This window comes from Procambarus clarkii, chromosome 5 (genome assembly GCF_040958095.1).
Source record: "Procambarus clarkii isolate CNS0578487 chromosome 5, FALCON_Pclarkii_2.0, whole genome shotgun sequence".
In the NCBI taxonomy this organism is placed as follows: domain Eukaryota; kingdom Metazoa; phylum Arthropoda; class Malacostraca; order Decapoda; family Cambaridae; genus Procambarus; species Procambarus clarkii.
Genome location: NC_091154.1, coordinates 33,133,293 through 33,150,245, shown reverse-complemented (window position 1 = coordinate 33,150,245; position 16,953 = coordinate 33,133,293). Strand labels below are relative to the sequence as shown.

The window sequence follows — 16,953 nt, the reverse complement described above, 5'->3', positions numbered from 1 at the left end:
ATGACTAGTTGAACTATTATTGTTCATCCTAGTCCCATTATTACTATAGTCAGTTGTACTATATTGATCAACCTAACACCATTAATGAATGGTCCAGACCCTATTTTGGGTGTAATTTTTATCAACTCGAGTTGAGTTGTGTATATAATAATTTACTTATGATCATTACACCTTTGAGTGATTAATTAGTGTCTCTACCATCCTAGGGTGATATAGAAGAGCTAACCTAAAGGTACTTCCGGTGACACTGGTTTATCACTCAAATCATTAGTGTGTATGATTGTGTATATATAATGTGTATTAATTTTAAGTGCTAACCTCTAGTAGAGGTAGGATTATTGCCTAGTGAGTTCAGAATTTACCCTAGGCTATCATTAGTGTTTGTTCAGTATTATGAGCAGCCCAAGTACAAGTCCCACAAGGCTTCACCAACGAGACAGTATGGATAATGCAGGGAGAATGAAAAGAACCCTTGCAGGTCTTAAAGGCCACTTAACAAGACAGATCAAGAAATGTGAAGATTTGTCACAACAATCAACAGTTGATTATGCTGACCTGGAAAGCTATTATCAAGCAGCTGCAGGTAAATTTGAGCAAATCAAATGTCAAATAGCAACATATGTGGCTGAACTTGCCAACACTAATTTATCAGAAACAGAAATAGACGACATTATGGTTGATCTTGCGAATTATGAAGATCACACTCAGGCCACGTTACAGCCTTATGTCAAATTAATTGCCCAGAACAAGGCAACAGCAACAACAACAACAGTTGCATCTAATACGAGTCAAGCAGAAGCTCGACTCCCTCCAATTAATTTACCCACTTTCTCAGGAAAAGATGAGGAAGATTGGGACGAATTTTGGAACAAATTCGTTGACCTTGTAGACTCAAAACAATCTTTACCAAAGAGTAGTAAATTCTCTTATTTGCAAGGCCAATTATCAGGTGAGGCTAAAACAGTAGTATCCCATCTGAGATTAACTAATGACGGCTATGATCTGGCAGTAAAACTCCTCAAGGATAATTATGCTGACCCAGAAGTAAGAACATCACATTTAGTTCATGAGCTGTTGCATTTACCCCCACCGGAGGCTTCAGCTGATTCACTCCAAGTCTTCAAGCTGGAGGTAGAATCATTGATCAATGCCCTCAGCCTGACAGCAGATACAAACGGGGCTGAGTGGGTCTTGAAAATAATTGTCCAGGAGAAAATACCTAGGGACATATTGAGACAAATGAGTGCTCATTACAATAAAAGCATCTTATCCATGAGTGAAATATCTGAAGGTTTAAAGTCAGTAGTTCATCAATTACGAACACATGACAAATTAAAACCACCAAGTAAACCCTCAGAAACCAATAATAGTAAACCACAGAGTACCAAAGGTACTCCAAATCAATCTAGACAATATAATTCAACACCAAAGTGGAACAGTAGCAGTGTGGGCGTATATGCAGTGGGACCCTCCAAGCCTATAGTTACTGTGTCACCCAAGAACGTGACACCAAAGGGTACTGGAAGCTATGGAACATGTTTGTTCTGCAATGAGAAACATTCAATGTACCACTGCTCTAATTTTCCTGATAGTGACGCCCGTGTTGAGCGACTCAAGGATTTGCAACATTGCACGAGGTGCCTCAGGAAACATAACATCAAGGATTGTGATACCCAATTACACACCTGTAATAGGTGTAACAAAGGTCAGCACCATGCAGCATTGTGCAGAGACACCAAAACAACGTCTCCAAACCCCAAGGTGGAAGATAGCATTCCCACCACAGTACAGTACTGCAAGGTGCAACAAACAAAGAGTGTCCAATCGGCAAAGTCTAAAGGTAATACGACTTTGCCTACTGCCCAAATTACCATCCTGAATAAGAGGGCCAAGGTCCATACCCGTGGGTTGTTTGACCAAGGATCCCAGAGAACATATATCACTAAAAAGCTGGCAGATGAATTACAATTAAGGCCTGTAGCCCAGATGTCATTCAACATCTCAGGGTTTGTAACAGATGCAGGACCTCAAGTCTACCAGGTGGTACAACCATCAGTACGTTTAGGCAGGTACGTCTGTCGAGTACAAGCCATTGTGGTGGACAAAATACCAGTAGACCTACAAGTTCAAGGTCTGAGAGCAACAGCCAAATTCCTGAGAAATAGAGGAATAAAATTGGCAGATAATATTAAGTCTGATCACCTCACTGACTTCGGTCTCCTTGTTGGGACAGACTATTGCCATCGATTCATCGGTAGCCCTACTAAATATCAGGGTATAACCATGTTAAACTCTGCAGGAGGTAAATTACTCTCAGGCCCAGTATCAAGCCTGAGGAGACCTATGCCTGCAGATAAACAATACCAGTAGAAATCTAAATTTGTCAGCTGATTATATTTCTCCAGTAGCATTATACTAAGGAGATGACAGCTGACTATAGTAACAGAGGTTGATGTTAGTATCATCATTTAAAGCTGAAGATGAGTTCATGAGGCCTCAGTGGCAAATCAGTGAACAGTAGCCTAAAACAGCTACAAGTCACTGCGACCAATGTCACTGAACCCACTGCAGTCTCAGAACCATACTTTACTTTAATGATGAGCTATTCAATCTTCTGAATCAATTAACTAAATTAAACCCCAATAAATTTGATGACTGATTTGATACATTTATTATTTAATCAAGATGTATTCCATGGGCCTCAGTGTTTATATATCAGTGACCAGTTACCTGAAGAAACTTCAAGTTATATCTGATGTCACTGATCTCACTGCAGTCCCTGAATCATACTTGACTGTAGTACTTGATCACATCCAGTCTTCTGGGTTAAATAATATGTAATAAGGCTTGAATATTAGCCTTTCAAGAGTTGACAGGGAAATGAAATCGCATTAGACTTCTAACCCCTGCAACTCTAGTACGGGACATCCGTCCTGTACGAACAGACACACAAATGTGTGATTACTAACTACTAACATCAAATTAATCTAATAATTCGAAGGAGGAGTATCGGTGTTCGTCTGTTCTAAAGAGGACTTCGACCCGTGAGCAGCCCCTGGGGAATTATGTCGGAAAATCCGACACCATTTTATTTCATACAGACAGATAAGAGCTGTATTACCAACAAGTTACCCATAGAAAACGTAACTTGTAGTGGAATTACCGTCTATAGAAAACGGGATATCATCACCACATACTATTATATTCTCCACCTATTATGGTGGGAATTATTCTTAAATACATTAGTCTTTGGACTTTACCATCATAAAAACATCTTATATAAATTAACTTAATTATCAGTATTAAAGTAGAGTAAATGTGACCCTTCTATCACTTTCTGAAATGTGGACAATGTAAGCCAGGCGTCAGAGTGGGGAAGGAGGGCGGCCATTGTTGTGTCACCTCCGAGACGTGTGGAGCGAGTTCGGCTCCTATCATTCTGGACAATGTCGGCCAGTGACGTCAATAGAATGGAGTGTTAGATGCAGCCATTTATATTGAGACCAGAGGCTCACACGGGAGCAAATTCGGCTCCTGTTAATTTACTTGGACGTAGTGTTATGGAAACCAAAGGTACCATCTCCAACACGATGTCTACAATCAAGTTAAGTGTCTATCCGAAACCCGTTTATCATTCATTTATGGCCATTAATGTCAGGATATAGGGTGACCCGGTTAGATCGCGAAATCGCCTCAAACTAAAGGTAATTAAGCCAGGTCTTTAATGTTCCATGTACTGTTTTCTCTGATATACTTGTCATATATAGGTTTCTGGCTTCACAGCTAGCGCACTTTTGACAGGTCAAGACGAGGAAGGATTTGTGCACCAGTTACTGGGTGATATGGAAGCTACCTCAAAGAGGATAATTTGGTGTCTACACCCTAGTTATACCTGGTGGACTAACCTGCTGTACTATAAGAGAAGGAACCTCATCAATGTATGTAGCTATTACTGTAATTTGATTGGCTGCATATGTGTAATAAAAACCCCCCCTAATGTGTAGAGGATCGATTTGTGAGATTAAGAGATTATTGCAGAAATACAGTCCACTTAACATTATACAAATTGCTATCGAAGTATATAAATTAACGTAAATATAAATTCATATAAATTAAATAAATATAAATCTCACAGGTCGGTTCCCACACGGGGAGTACTTTAGGGGGGGGGGAATGTTTTTATGATGGCGGAGGTTGCATGAAGGAGGTGGGGGTGATAGGGGGGAGATGGGGGAAGGGGGAGGGGTGTTACATGTGGTGACATTACCCCCTTCCCTTCCCCCACTTACCCAGCCCCCCCCCCCCCCCCCATCCTTTGGTATTGATCCATCAGCCGGGAATTAAACAATACCTGTCAGACCAGCAATACCCATTCGGGTTACCTGCTTCCCATTCCTTCCCTTCCCTTCCCTTCCCTTCCCTTCCTCCTTTCCCTCTCTCTCATTCGTGATACCCCTTCCTATCCTTCCCACCCCATTTACCTTACCTCAAGTCTGTTCCTCTTCCTCCTTCCCTAACGTTTTGCCTCTTCCCTTCCAACCCTCTTCTTGTCCCCTTTCCTTCCCTAAGCCATCGCCTCCCCCCCCCATCCCTTCCATCTCAAGTCTTCTCCCAACCCCCTTAAACTTTTTCCTGCCCCCCCCCCATCCCCATCCCTTCAAATTTCTACTGATATCGTCCTTTCCATCTTGCATCCCCACTCCTCCCCCCCCCTCACTCCCAACCCCCACTTGCGCGGGACCAAAGAGCCGAAGCTCAACCCCAGCAAGCACAACTAGGCCAGTACACTCCCCCCCCTCCATACTCTTTCCTCACTTTCCACCCCACCTCTCCCTTCAAACATACCCCTTCCCCCCCTCCCTTCCCACCTAACTCCCCCCTCACCCCCCTCACCACCTCACCCATCACGCAGGTCGTGAATAACTCATAGGACCGCCCTGACGTCCCCCCCCCCCCTTCACCCTCAAGACGTAGCTAACAAAGGGTTTCGTCTGGAAACTACTGACAAACACCCGCTGATGAAATGTCTCCAGGCCTATGTGGTGTGCCTGTAGGCCTAGATTGGCGCCAAGACTGAGGGTGGAGCTTCTGCTGCTGCTGCTGCTGCTGCTGCTGGTAGTGGTGCTGCTGCTTGTGCTGCTGCTGGTGGTGGTGCTGCTGCTGCTGCTGCTACTGCTGCTGGTAGTGGTGCTGGTGCTGCTGCTGCTGCTGCTGGTAGTGGTGGTGCTGCTACTGCTGCTGGTGGTGGTGGTGGTGCTGCTGCTGGTGGTGGTGGTGCTGCTGCTGCTGGTGGTGGTGGTGCTGCTGGTGGTGGTGGTGCTGCTGCTGCTACTGCTGCTGGTAGTGGTGGTGCTGCTACTGCTGCTGGTAGTGGTGCTGCTACTGCTGGTGGTGGTGCTGCTGCTGCTACTGCTGCTGGTAGTGGTGGTGCTGCTGCTGCTGCTGCTGCTGGTAGTGGTGGTGCTGCTGCTGCTGCTGGTAGTGGTGGTGCTGCTGCTGCTGCTGGTAGTGGTGCTGCTGCTTCTGCTGCTGCTGCTGGTAGTGGTGGTGCTGCTTCTGCTGCTGCTGCTGGTAGTGGTGCTGGTGCTGCTGCTGCTGCTGGTAGTGGTGCTGCTGCTTCTGCTGCTGCTGCTGGTAGTGGTGGTGCTGCTTCTGCTGCTGCTGCTGGTAGTGGTGCTGGTGCTGCTGCTTCTGCTGCTGCTGCTGGTAGTGGTGCTGCTGCTTCTGCTGCTGCTGCTGGTAGTGGTGCTGCTGCTTCTGCTACTGCTGCTGGTAGTGGTGGTGCTGCTGCTGCTACTGCTGCTGGTAGTGGTGGTGCTGCTTCTGCTGCTGCTGCTGGTAGTGGTGCTGGTGCTGCTGCTTCTGCTGCTGCTGCTGGTAGTGGTGCTGGTGCTACTGCTGCTGCTGCTGGTAGTGGTGCTGGTGCTGCTGGTAGTGGTGCTGGTGCTGCTGCTTCTGCTGCTGCTGCTGGTAGTGGTGCTGCTGCTGCTGCTGGTAGTGGTGCTGCTGCTGCTGGTAGTGGTGCTGCTGCTGCTGCTGGTAGTGGTGCTGCTGCTGCTGCTGCTGCTGCTGCTGCTGCTGGTGCTGCTGCTGCTGCTACTGCTGCTGGTAGTGGTGGTGGTGCTGCTGCTGGTGGTGGTGGTGCTGCTGCTGCTGCTGCTGCTGCTGCTGATTGTGTTAATAAGAGCAATAATCAGCAGAGTGTCATGACAATTACTTTGGCTCAGGTCACGCGCTTCTGATTTTTTATTGTCTTAATGGATGGGCGGGGGGGATGGGCGGAGGGATGGGTGGAGGGATGGGTGGAGGGATGGGTGGGAGAGATGGCCGTAATGAAGCAAGGAAGGAGAGACAGAGCGCGTTGTGATAGATCAATAACCTCCACCCCTGTCTATCAGCAAGGAAACCAAAGGCATCATTCTGCAAGACAGCGGCGCTGGTGTGAGAGAGAGAGAGAGAGAGAGAGAGAGAGAGAGAGAGAGAGAGAGAGAGAGAGAGAGAGAGAGAGAGAGAGAGAGAGAGAAAGAGAGAGAGAGAGAGAATGAGAATCCTACCGAGAAAAAATAATCCAGTCACCGTTCTTGGTTATCTTGTCCCCGGGGGAGAAAGTGATAACACAACTAACGAGCATGGGGTTCTCTGGTTTATATATCGCCTATCGTTATCACGTATAGTCCTTATCACAGATGTCGCTGGCATTTTCTGTTATCATGGGGTAATAACATGGGGTATTTTCTGTTATCAGCCCGCCCACCGCGAGCTGCTGTGGGCGGCTGTGGTTGGGAGACATCTAGCGGAGCTGTGCTAACCTGCAGGTCCTTGTCAATCAGTCACTCAGGGGGAATGAGGTGTAGATCATTGTGTTCAGACCAGTCACATTATCGTCATATATCACGGTAATCCCCTGGATTTTCTCTCTGTGCTCCACCTTCCAGACTTGCTCTAACTCTTACCAAACAATTGAACTATCATCATGTTTGAAGTCCTCATCGAATCTGGCCTTAATGTCATGGATGGAGGTGGCTTCCATGACTTCTTATTTCCTTACATTTCTTCGAGTCATTTGGGGGGGTTAAAGTTTCCAATTATTTCCTCTCTCACAATTTTCTAGTAACTTCCTTTTCCCATATGGTGTCGATACCTCCTGTTCTCCTTCCTCGCTTTTACAGCTTCATAATCTTACACTTGCTACGATTGAATTCTAGCAACCATTCGACACCACAGGAACTGTGGCTTGAAACCTGACGGCAACTGTATGTATGTACGTGTATACAGGATATGTGGAAGCGGGTCAGAATTGCATTTCACCTTTGTAAACGCATATTAATGACATTATGTAAAAAATACACATTGAACACTGTTTATGTAGGACAGACGTAAATGCGAGTATTTATGAATTTATGTATGTAATTTTTTTTTTTTTATCTTTATTTAGCTTTTTATAAGCACTGCAATCACCCTCTGTGGTTGATTGTTCAATAAAACACTGAACTATATGATTAACAGATCTCTCACTCTGTCCATAGAGGACAGAAGAAAATGTATATAATCTGGTTAGCATTGTAAATGTCTGGCCACGTCTGTGGCAGAAAATGATAATAATAAAAAAAACTGTCGCCCCCTCCAATGTATCCATGATACAGTAAACATGTCCACGAGTAAACAAAGCCTCCAGGGGAGGACCCGTCCACAAGACGTGCCCCCAGGGTAAGGCTTCCCGGGATTCCTTGCCCCTGGCTAAGGAAACTTGCAATTTATAAACATTTAAACATATGTATTTAACACGTTGCCGACGTGTATCCCCTGCCTGACCTTGGTGAGGCGCTTGTCATTAAACACTCACAGGCACGTATGTGTGTTTGTGTGTTTGTGTGTGTGTGTGTGTGTGTGTGTGTGTGTGTGTGTGTGTGTGTGTGTGTGTGTGTGTGTGTGTGTGTGTGTGTGTCATGTGTTGTCATGTGTTGAGTGTTGCCATGTGTCGTGTGTTGTCATGTGTGGTGTGTGTTGCGTATATTAAGTTATTGTGAACGAGTTCACAATAACTATTTCAGTTAGTCAAGTCTGTGAGTGGTGTTTCATCAACACTATAGGTTTGTTGCTACGCATGCAACACCCCGCCCCCCCCCCCCCCCCCCACATCACCATTAGTGTCCTGCAAGCAGTAGCTTCATTGTTACGTTCAATCCTGCAACGTAGATAGTCACATCCTATGTCACCGGTTGATTGCACAATTGCACGTAATCTCTTTGTTATTTAAGACGAGTATTGCAATGTTATTGCTCATTTGTTTCCCCAAGATAACGTCCATATGTTGCAAATTGTGATATCTTGTTCTTCCTTCCGTAATAGTTGATAATAGATACAATTTGATATCTTGTTCTGGAGAACAGACGGGAGGGAGGGAGGGAATTATCAGGAGAAATCGTCAAGCCATTACGGCTATATAGCACTGGGAAGGGGTCAGGTTAAGGATTAGGAATGGGGGGGGGGGGAAGGAATGGTGCCCAACCACTTGTCGGGGATTGAACACCGACCGGCATGAAGCGAGACCGTCGCGCTACCATCCAGCCCAAGTGGTTGGCGAGCACAGAAGGGAATGTGTGTAGTGAACGAGACAGAGGGAAGCTCAGATAAGAAAACTTGACGGTCCTGCCTGTTGGTACACACACACACACACACACACACACACACACACACACACACACACACACACACACACACACACACACACACACACACATCCTCATACCCCCAAGGAGAACAAAATCACGGCAAGTGAAGCCTAACAATCTTTTCCTTGCTCCTCCTCCTCTCCTTCCTGCCCCCCCCCATCCTTCCCTCCCCCTCCCACCAGTGATTCCCTCCCAACCCTCCACCCAACATTACCCTCCCCCCCCCACCACCCATCCTCCAGATGCTGAAGCCTCACAGTGGTGCTAAAATCTCTCAAATTCAAAAATGTTTATTCAGGTAAAGAACATACATACAGGGTGTGATACATACAGGGTGTGATACATACAGGGTGTGATACATACAGGGTGTGATACATACAGGGTGTGATACATACAGGGTGTGATACATACAGGGTGTGATACATACAGGGTGTGATACATACAGGGTGTGATACATACAGGGTGTGATACATACAGGGTGTGATACATACAGGGTGTGATACATACAGGGTGTGATACATACAGGGTGTGATACATACAGGGTGTGATACATACAGGGTGTGATACATACAGGGTGTGATACATACAGGGTGTGATACATACAGGGTGTGATACATACAGGGTGTGATACATACAGGGTGTGATACATACAGGGTGTGATACATACAGGGTGTGATACATACAGGGTGTGATACATACAGGGTGTGATACATACAGGGTGTGATACATACAGGGTGTGATACATACAGGGTGTGATACATACAGGGTGTGATACATACAGGGTGTGATACATACAGGGTGTGATACATACAGGGTGTGATACATACAGGGTGTGATACATACAGGGTGTGATACATACAGGGTGTGATACATACAGGGTGTGATACATACAGGGTGTGATACATACAGGGTGTGATACATACAGGGTGTGATACATACAGGGTGTGATACATACAGGGTGTGATACATACAGGGTGTGATACATACAGGGTGTGATACATACAGGGTGTGATACATACAGGGTGTGATACATACAGGGTGTGATACATACAGGGTGTGATACATACAGGGTGTGATACATACAGGGTGTGATACATACAGGGTGTGATACATACAGGGTGTGATACATACAGGGTGTGATACAAATAGTGATGAATTTATAGATAGAGCTATAGTACATACAATGCCTAAAGTCACTTGATGACCAGACCACACACTAGAAGTTGAAGGGACGACGACGTTTCGGTCCGTCCTGGACCATTCTCAAGTCGATGGTCCAGGACGGACCGAAACGTCGTCGTCCCTTCACCTTCTAGTGTGTCTTAGCCCGTGCTACTTTGAAGATTTTGTTCCAAGTAGCGATGATTAGGCGGGGGTGCATAGGAGGCTAGAGGGGGCCCCAAGAGGTCTTTGGAAAACATTGTTCAGGGTGTGGACAAGGTGATGTTGATTATCAATTATTTTTTTGTATCTTTATTAAATAATATACAATACATAAATCATATATGCATCAATTTTACAAGGCAATACTACATTACATATACAGTAGTATCCTTCTCAGTAAACAAGTGTTTCATATCATCACAGAGCATGAACTTTAAACCCATAAATGTTATACGTTTTGTTCCTTAAATGATTTACAATTTTAGAGATTATATTTACATTCATTTACAGGGGAAATTATTACTTTAATATATATTTTATATAATTCACAGTAAGCCAATTTTCCATATCATCACCGAGCATGAGTTGTAAACCCCAAATGTTATACTTGATAATGCCTCGCAAGAACTTCAATATTCTGTCTACTGAGTAACCTTCCTGCCTGCCTATCCACACACAGTAACCCTCCTGCCTGCCTATCCACACACAGTAACCTTCCTGCCTGCCTATCCACACACAGTAACCTTCCTGCCTGCCTATCCACACACAGTAACCTTCCTGCCTGCCTATCCACACACAGTAACCTTCCTGCCTGCCTATCCACACACAGTAACCCTCCTGCCTGCCTATCCACACACAGTAACCTTCCTGCCTGCCTATCCACACACAGTAACCCTCCTGCCTACAACTCTACTGTGAAGCACCAGCCGGGTGCAGGCAGCCCCGCTGACTACATCAGTCGACATCCTGCCAACAGTTTCACCATCACCGAGCATCAGCAAGTTGCTGAGGTATATGTGCACTCAGTAACCTGTGATGCAGTTGACCAGACCACACACTAGAAGTTGAAGGGACGACGACGTTTCGGTCCGTACGGTCCATACGGACCGAAACGTCGTCGTCCCTTCAACTTCTAGTGTATGGTCTGGTCACAACCCGTTCTCGCAAATTTAATAAGTCAATATTGACTTATTAAATATGTGCATAGGTGACATACTTAACATAATAGATACCCTTAAAAAGATTCATAGAAAACACCGACCTTACCTAACCTTGTTAGTATCTTAAGATAAGCATCTTATTGCTTCGTAATTACAATTATTACCTAACCTATAATAGGTATAGGTTAAGTAATAATAACCTAACCTATAATAGGTATAGGTTAAGTAATAATTGTAATTACGAAGCAATAAGATGCTTATCTTAAGATACTAACAAAGTTAGGTAAGGTCGGTGTTTTCTATGAATCTTTTTAAGGGTATCTATTATGTTTAGTATATCACCTATGCACATAGTTAATAAGTCAATATTGACTTTACGAATTTGCGAGAACGGGTTGCTGGTCAACATACTTCAGCTATGTTATTGTGACTCATCGCCTGTGATGCAGTCCTTAAGGCTCTCTCGCTCTTGATGAAATCTGTACTGCGATCCTAGAAGACCTAATTATGGTACTTTCTGATTATCAACGAACTGGTAGATCGACTTGAGAATGGTCCAGGACGGACCGAAACGTCGTCGTCCCTTCACTTTCTAGTGTGGGGTCAACGTCGTCGTCCCTTCACTTAGGTAAACCGCAGCAATGACTGCACCTACTTTGTATTCCTTTGTAACATTAGAACATAAGGATCTTATTATGCTTGCACGTGCATTATACACTTCTTCCCACCTTTTGAACCTCTCAGTTACAGCCCCGCTCCTGTGCCAGGTAAGTCCACTACGGGCTCACCATAGCCCGTGCTACTTGCCCCGCTCCTGTGCCAGGTAAGTTACGGGCTCACCATAGCCCGTGCTACTTGCCCCGCTCCTGTGCCAGGTAAGTCCACTACGGGCTCACCATAGCCCGTGCTACTTGCCCCGCTCCTGTGCCAGGTAAGTTACGGGCTCACCATAGCCCGTGCTACTTGGAACTTTTGTTCCCAGTAGCTGAATCTAAAACAACAACAACAACCTTTTGAAGTGTGAGGGTTAATTCATTTGCTCCCCCCTCGCCTCTCATTAGTCTAAAGCTTCGTTTATCTCTGAAATTCTATCCCCAATACTCTGCAACTTCATATCATTATTATCTCAGTACTTTATTAGTATTTCTTGGGTCTTGAGCTAATAGCCTAAGGCTAATAGCTTAGACTAATAGCCTAAGCTATTCTAATCTTGGGATTATTCTCATGGCTTCATTTTGTAGAACCTTCTCCAAGTTGTTTAGTCTGCCTTTACCAACACAAGACAAGACAGTCAAGACAAGACAAGACAAGTCAAGACAAGACACAAGACAAGACAAGCATAATCAATAAGAGATCTCACAGTATGCCGTGTGATTACTTTTGGAATGTGAAATATAGAATATAATTAATAATTGTGTACTGTATGGGTTTGTGAGCCCCTTCAGGGACTACTGGTTTCAATTCTTTTACCATGTCGTAGCTCAGTCGATTAAGGCAGCGTCTGGGATGCTTCTCGGACGTAGGTTCGAATCCTCGTCACGGCCCTTGTGGATTTGTTCCCCTTGAGGGACCTTATATAGACCAGGATAGAGATAGCCTAAGCTATTCTATCCTATTGAGATGTACTTCCTTTACTCAATTAACTTACTTGAACTATAGCCCGTGCTACAGAGACATGTAGTTCTGAGTAGCTAAATCTTATACAACAACAATGAACTTGAACTTGAACCGCAAGAATGCTGTGAACTCGTAATGAAAGCGCAAGATGAGTAGAAAGGCTGTTTGACCTAAGCGGAAACGCTACGTTTGACCTGTGTGTGGAAAGGTTATTTGACCTTTGTGACAGCGATTCGTCAGTGACGTCGTGCTGTGTTTACAAAGGTAGTTACCATGACAACATCTCTTATCTCGCTGGAACCAGATGCTGCGTCGACTGACCGCGTGTAATCTGAGCTCTGTGTTACACGCTTCTAGATAAACACCGGAACGCTTGACTTGTGTTTATTTATTAACACTATTTATAGTTATATTTATTTATTTATTTAGTAACACCTGACACTCCCCAGCCTGAGTTGTTGTTGTTTTAGATTCAGCTACTCGGAACAAGTTGCAAGTAGCACGGGCTATGGTGAGCCCGTAACTTACCTGGCACAGGAGCGGGGCAAGTAGCACGGGCTATGGTGAGCCCGTAGTGGACTTACCTGGCACAGGAGCGGGGCAAGTAGCACGGCCTATGGTGAGCCCGTAGTGGACTTACCTGGCACAGGAGCGGGGCAAGTAGCACGGCCTATGGTGAGCCCGTAGTGGACTTACCTGGCACAGGAGCGGGGCAAGTAGCACGGCCTATGGTGAGCCCGTAGTGGACTTACCTGGCACAGGAGCGGGGCAAGTAGCACGGCCTATGGTGAGCCCGTAACTTACCTGGCACAGGAGCGGGGAAAGTAGCACGGCCTATGGTGAGCCCGTAGTGGACTTACCTGGCACAGGAGCGGGGCAAGTAGCACGGCCTATGGTGAGCCCGTAACTTACCTGGCACAGGAGCGGGGCAAGTAGCACGGCCTATGGTGAGCCCGTAACTTACCTGGCACAGGAGCGGAGTGCCGTCTGTGAGTAGTAGTGACGTAAGAGGGAATATATACTATTCTGAGGTGTTAAGAGAGCCCTCTGCAGCCAGCTCCAGCTGGCCTGGTGATCCACCAGCTTGTTGTTTCACTCTCTGAGTCCATCTTTAGTTGTCTTTAGATGTTTTTACTGTGTGTGTACTCGTTTATTTGTGTATGAAAGATCGAGCTTTAGCTCTTGGATACTGGCATTCCAGCCAACAGTTGACTCCCGACCTATTTTCGTCTATCACATTTATATAGATTTCTCTCTCTCTCTCTCTCTCTCTCTCTCTCTCTCTCTCTCTCTCTCTCTCTCTCTCTCTCTCACATCCCCAGTATACAGTCCGTGATAGCTGTCTAACTCCCAGGTATCTATTTACTGCTAAGTGAATAGAGGCATCAGGTGCCTCGACCGAGAATCGAACCCGTGCCGCTGTTCACTTGGCTGAGAGAACTCTGTATGTACTCACGTAGTTGTGCTTGCGGGGGGGGGGGTTGCGCTTAGGATGGCCTCAAGTTTCTCTTGGCTCCGTGTATTGTCGAGTGCCCACCAGAGTGCCCACCAGAGTGCCCACCAGAGTGCCCAAATGAGCCACAGAGATACTAGAAATAATTTTTTTTAGTGGAATGCATTAGGCAGTGATGTGGTGGAGGCCGACTCCATACACGGTTTCAAGTGTAAATATGATAGAGCCCAGTAGGCTCAGGAACCTGTACACCAGTTGATTGACAGAAACGTGTGTGTGTGTGTGTGTGTGTGTGTGTGTGTGTGTGTGTGTGTGTGTGTGTGTGTGTGCGTGTGTGTGTACTCACCTAGTTGTGTTTGTGGGGGTTGAGCTCTGGCTCTTTGGTCCCGCCTCTCAACCGTCAATCAACTGGTGTACAGATTCCTGAGCCTATTGGGCTCTATCATATGTATACTTGAAACTGTGTGTGGAGTCAGTCTCTACCACATCACTGCCTAATGCATTCCATATGTCAACCACTCTGACACTAAAAAAGTTCTTTCTAATATCTCTGTGGCTCATTTGTGTGTGTGTGTGTGTGTGTGTGTGTGTGTGTGTGTGTGTGTGTGTGTGTGTGTGTGTGTGTGTGTGTGACAAAGTCGACAATACACGGTTAATGAAGGTTAAAAGACGTCAGGCAAGAGAAACTTGAAGCCATCTTCGCCAAGGCCGCCCGGGTGGGGCCGCCCGGCCCAGCACAGGCAAGTGGAGGAGCAGCGATGCCCGGCCCACCACCACACAACACCAGTCATAACAACAAAAGCAACACCAAGAGTAATAACAGCAGCAGCTTAGCATCAACAAAATCAGTAACAAAAGCAGCAGTAAAACCAACAACAGCAGCAGCAGCAGGAATAGAGGGAGTCCCGAGTAAGAGGGACATAACAGTAACTCAGTCCTCATCACTGATAACTTTTGTCGTTGGCTCGTTATCACATCACAAGCTGGGGAGCAGCGCCTCTAGTGGCCTCCGTCTGCACCTCACCAGGAGTGTAGCCCTCTTGTGGCCTCCGTCCGCACCTCACCAGGAGTGTAGCCCTCTTGTGGCCTCCGTCCGCACCTCACTAGGAGTGTAGCCCTCTTGTGGCCTCCGTCCGCACCTCACCAGGAGTGTAGCGCCTCTAGTGGCCTCCGTCCGCACCTCACCAGGAGTGTAGCCCTCTTGTGGCCTCCGTCCGCACCTCACCAGGAGTGTAGCCCTCTTGTGGCCTCCGTCCGCACCTCACCAGGAGTGTAGCCCTCTTGTGGCCTCCGTCCGCACCTCACCAGGAGTGTAGCCCTCTTGTGGCCTCCGTCCGCACCTCACTAGGAGTGTAGCCCTCTTGTGGCCTCCGTCCGCACCTCACTAGGAGTGTAGCCCTCTTGTGGCCTCCGTCCGCACCTCACTAGGAGTGTAGCCCTCTTGTGGCCTCCGTCCGCACCTCACTAGGAGTGTAGCCCTCTTGTGGCCTCCGTCCGCACCTCACTAGGAGTGTAGCCCTCTTGTGGCCTCCGTCCGCACCTCACCAGGAGTGTAGCCCTCTTGTGGCCTCCGTCCGCACCTCACCAGGAGTGTAGCCCTCTTGTGGCCTCCGTCCGCACCTCACTAGGAGTGTAGCCCTCTTGTGGCCTCCGTCCGCACCTCACTAGGAGTGTAGCCCTCTTGTGGCCTCCGTCCGCACCTCACTAGGAGTGTAGCCCTCTTGTGGCCTCCGTCCGCACCTCACTAGGAGTGTAGCCCTCTTGTGGCCTCCGTCCGCACCTCACTAGGAGTGTAGCGCCTCTAGTGGCTTCGTCCGCACCCCACCAAGAGTGTAGCGCCTCTAGTGGCCTCCGTCCGCACCTCACCAGGAGTGTAGCCCTCTTGTGGCCTCCGTCCGCACCTCACTAGGAGTGTAGCCCTCTTGTGGCCTCCGTCCGCACCTCACTAGGAGTGTAGCGCCTCTAGTGGATTCGTCCGCACCTCACTAGGAGTGTAGCCCTCTTGTGGCCTCCGTCCGCACCTCACTAGGAGTGTAACGCCTCTAGTGGCCTCCGTCTCACCTCACTAGGAGTGTAACGCCTCTAGTGGCCTCCGTCCGCACCTCACTAGGAGTGTAGCGCCTCTAGTGGCCTCCGTCCGCACCTCACTAGGAGTGTAGCGCCTCTAGTGGCCTCCGTCCGCACCTCACTAGGAGTGTAACGCCTCTAGTGGCCTCCGTCCGCACCTCACTAGGAGTGTAGCGCCTCTAGTGGCCTCCGTCCGTACCTCACCAGGAGTGTAGCGTCTCTAGTGGCCTCCGTCCGCACCTCACTAGGAGTGTAGAGCCTCTTGTGGCCTCCGTCCGCACCTCACTAGGAGTGTAACGCCTCTAGTGGCCTCCGTCCGCACCTCACTAGGAGTGTAGCGCCTCTAGTGGTCTCCGTCCGCACCTCACCAGGAGTGTAGCGCCTCTAGTGGCCTCCGTCCGCACCTCACCAGGAGTGTAGAGCCTCTACTGGCCTCCGTCCGCACCTCACCCGTATTGGGAAGAGTTCACTCCCTCTTGAGAAAGACATAATAGACTAGTTGAAGCCTCGTACCTTCACTTGACTCGTCAATTTGACGTTCAGAGAAGCTTTAGAAAACTTGACTAGTAACTGCGGGCTAAATATAGCGCGGGAACGCCCTTATGTATCTTACTCAAGTCGAAACCCCTCGTTACCGTGCGTGTATTTGAAGTGTAAGAGCTTTGTTTCAAAAGTGTCGTGCGGCGCCTGCATGTCCCACAGGAGGTTTCTGCTGCCCTCAGCTGATCTGATTGTTATTTCAGCGCGAAGGAGGAGTTTACTGACCAGCATCACTGGCCCTGGGAGTGAACACTCCCTCCCTCCCACTCCCAGTAGAAAG

General features: G+C 47.4%; 1 long non-coding RNA gene across 1 annotated transcript in view; it reads left to right on the top strand.

The window, feature by feature from the left end:
• Window positions 1-2,032: 2,032 nt before the first annotated feature.
• LOC138350259 (uncharacterized) overlaps window positions 2,033-16,953 on the top strand; it is a 31,732-nt gene continuing 16,811 nt past the window's right edge. Inside the window, exon 1 of the long non-coding RNA XR_011222035.1 lies at window positions 2,033-3,938. This is a non-coding gene — a long non-coding RNA (uncharacterized lncRNA). The remainder of the gene's footprint in view (window positions 3,939-16,953) is intronic.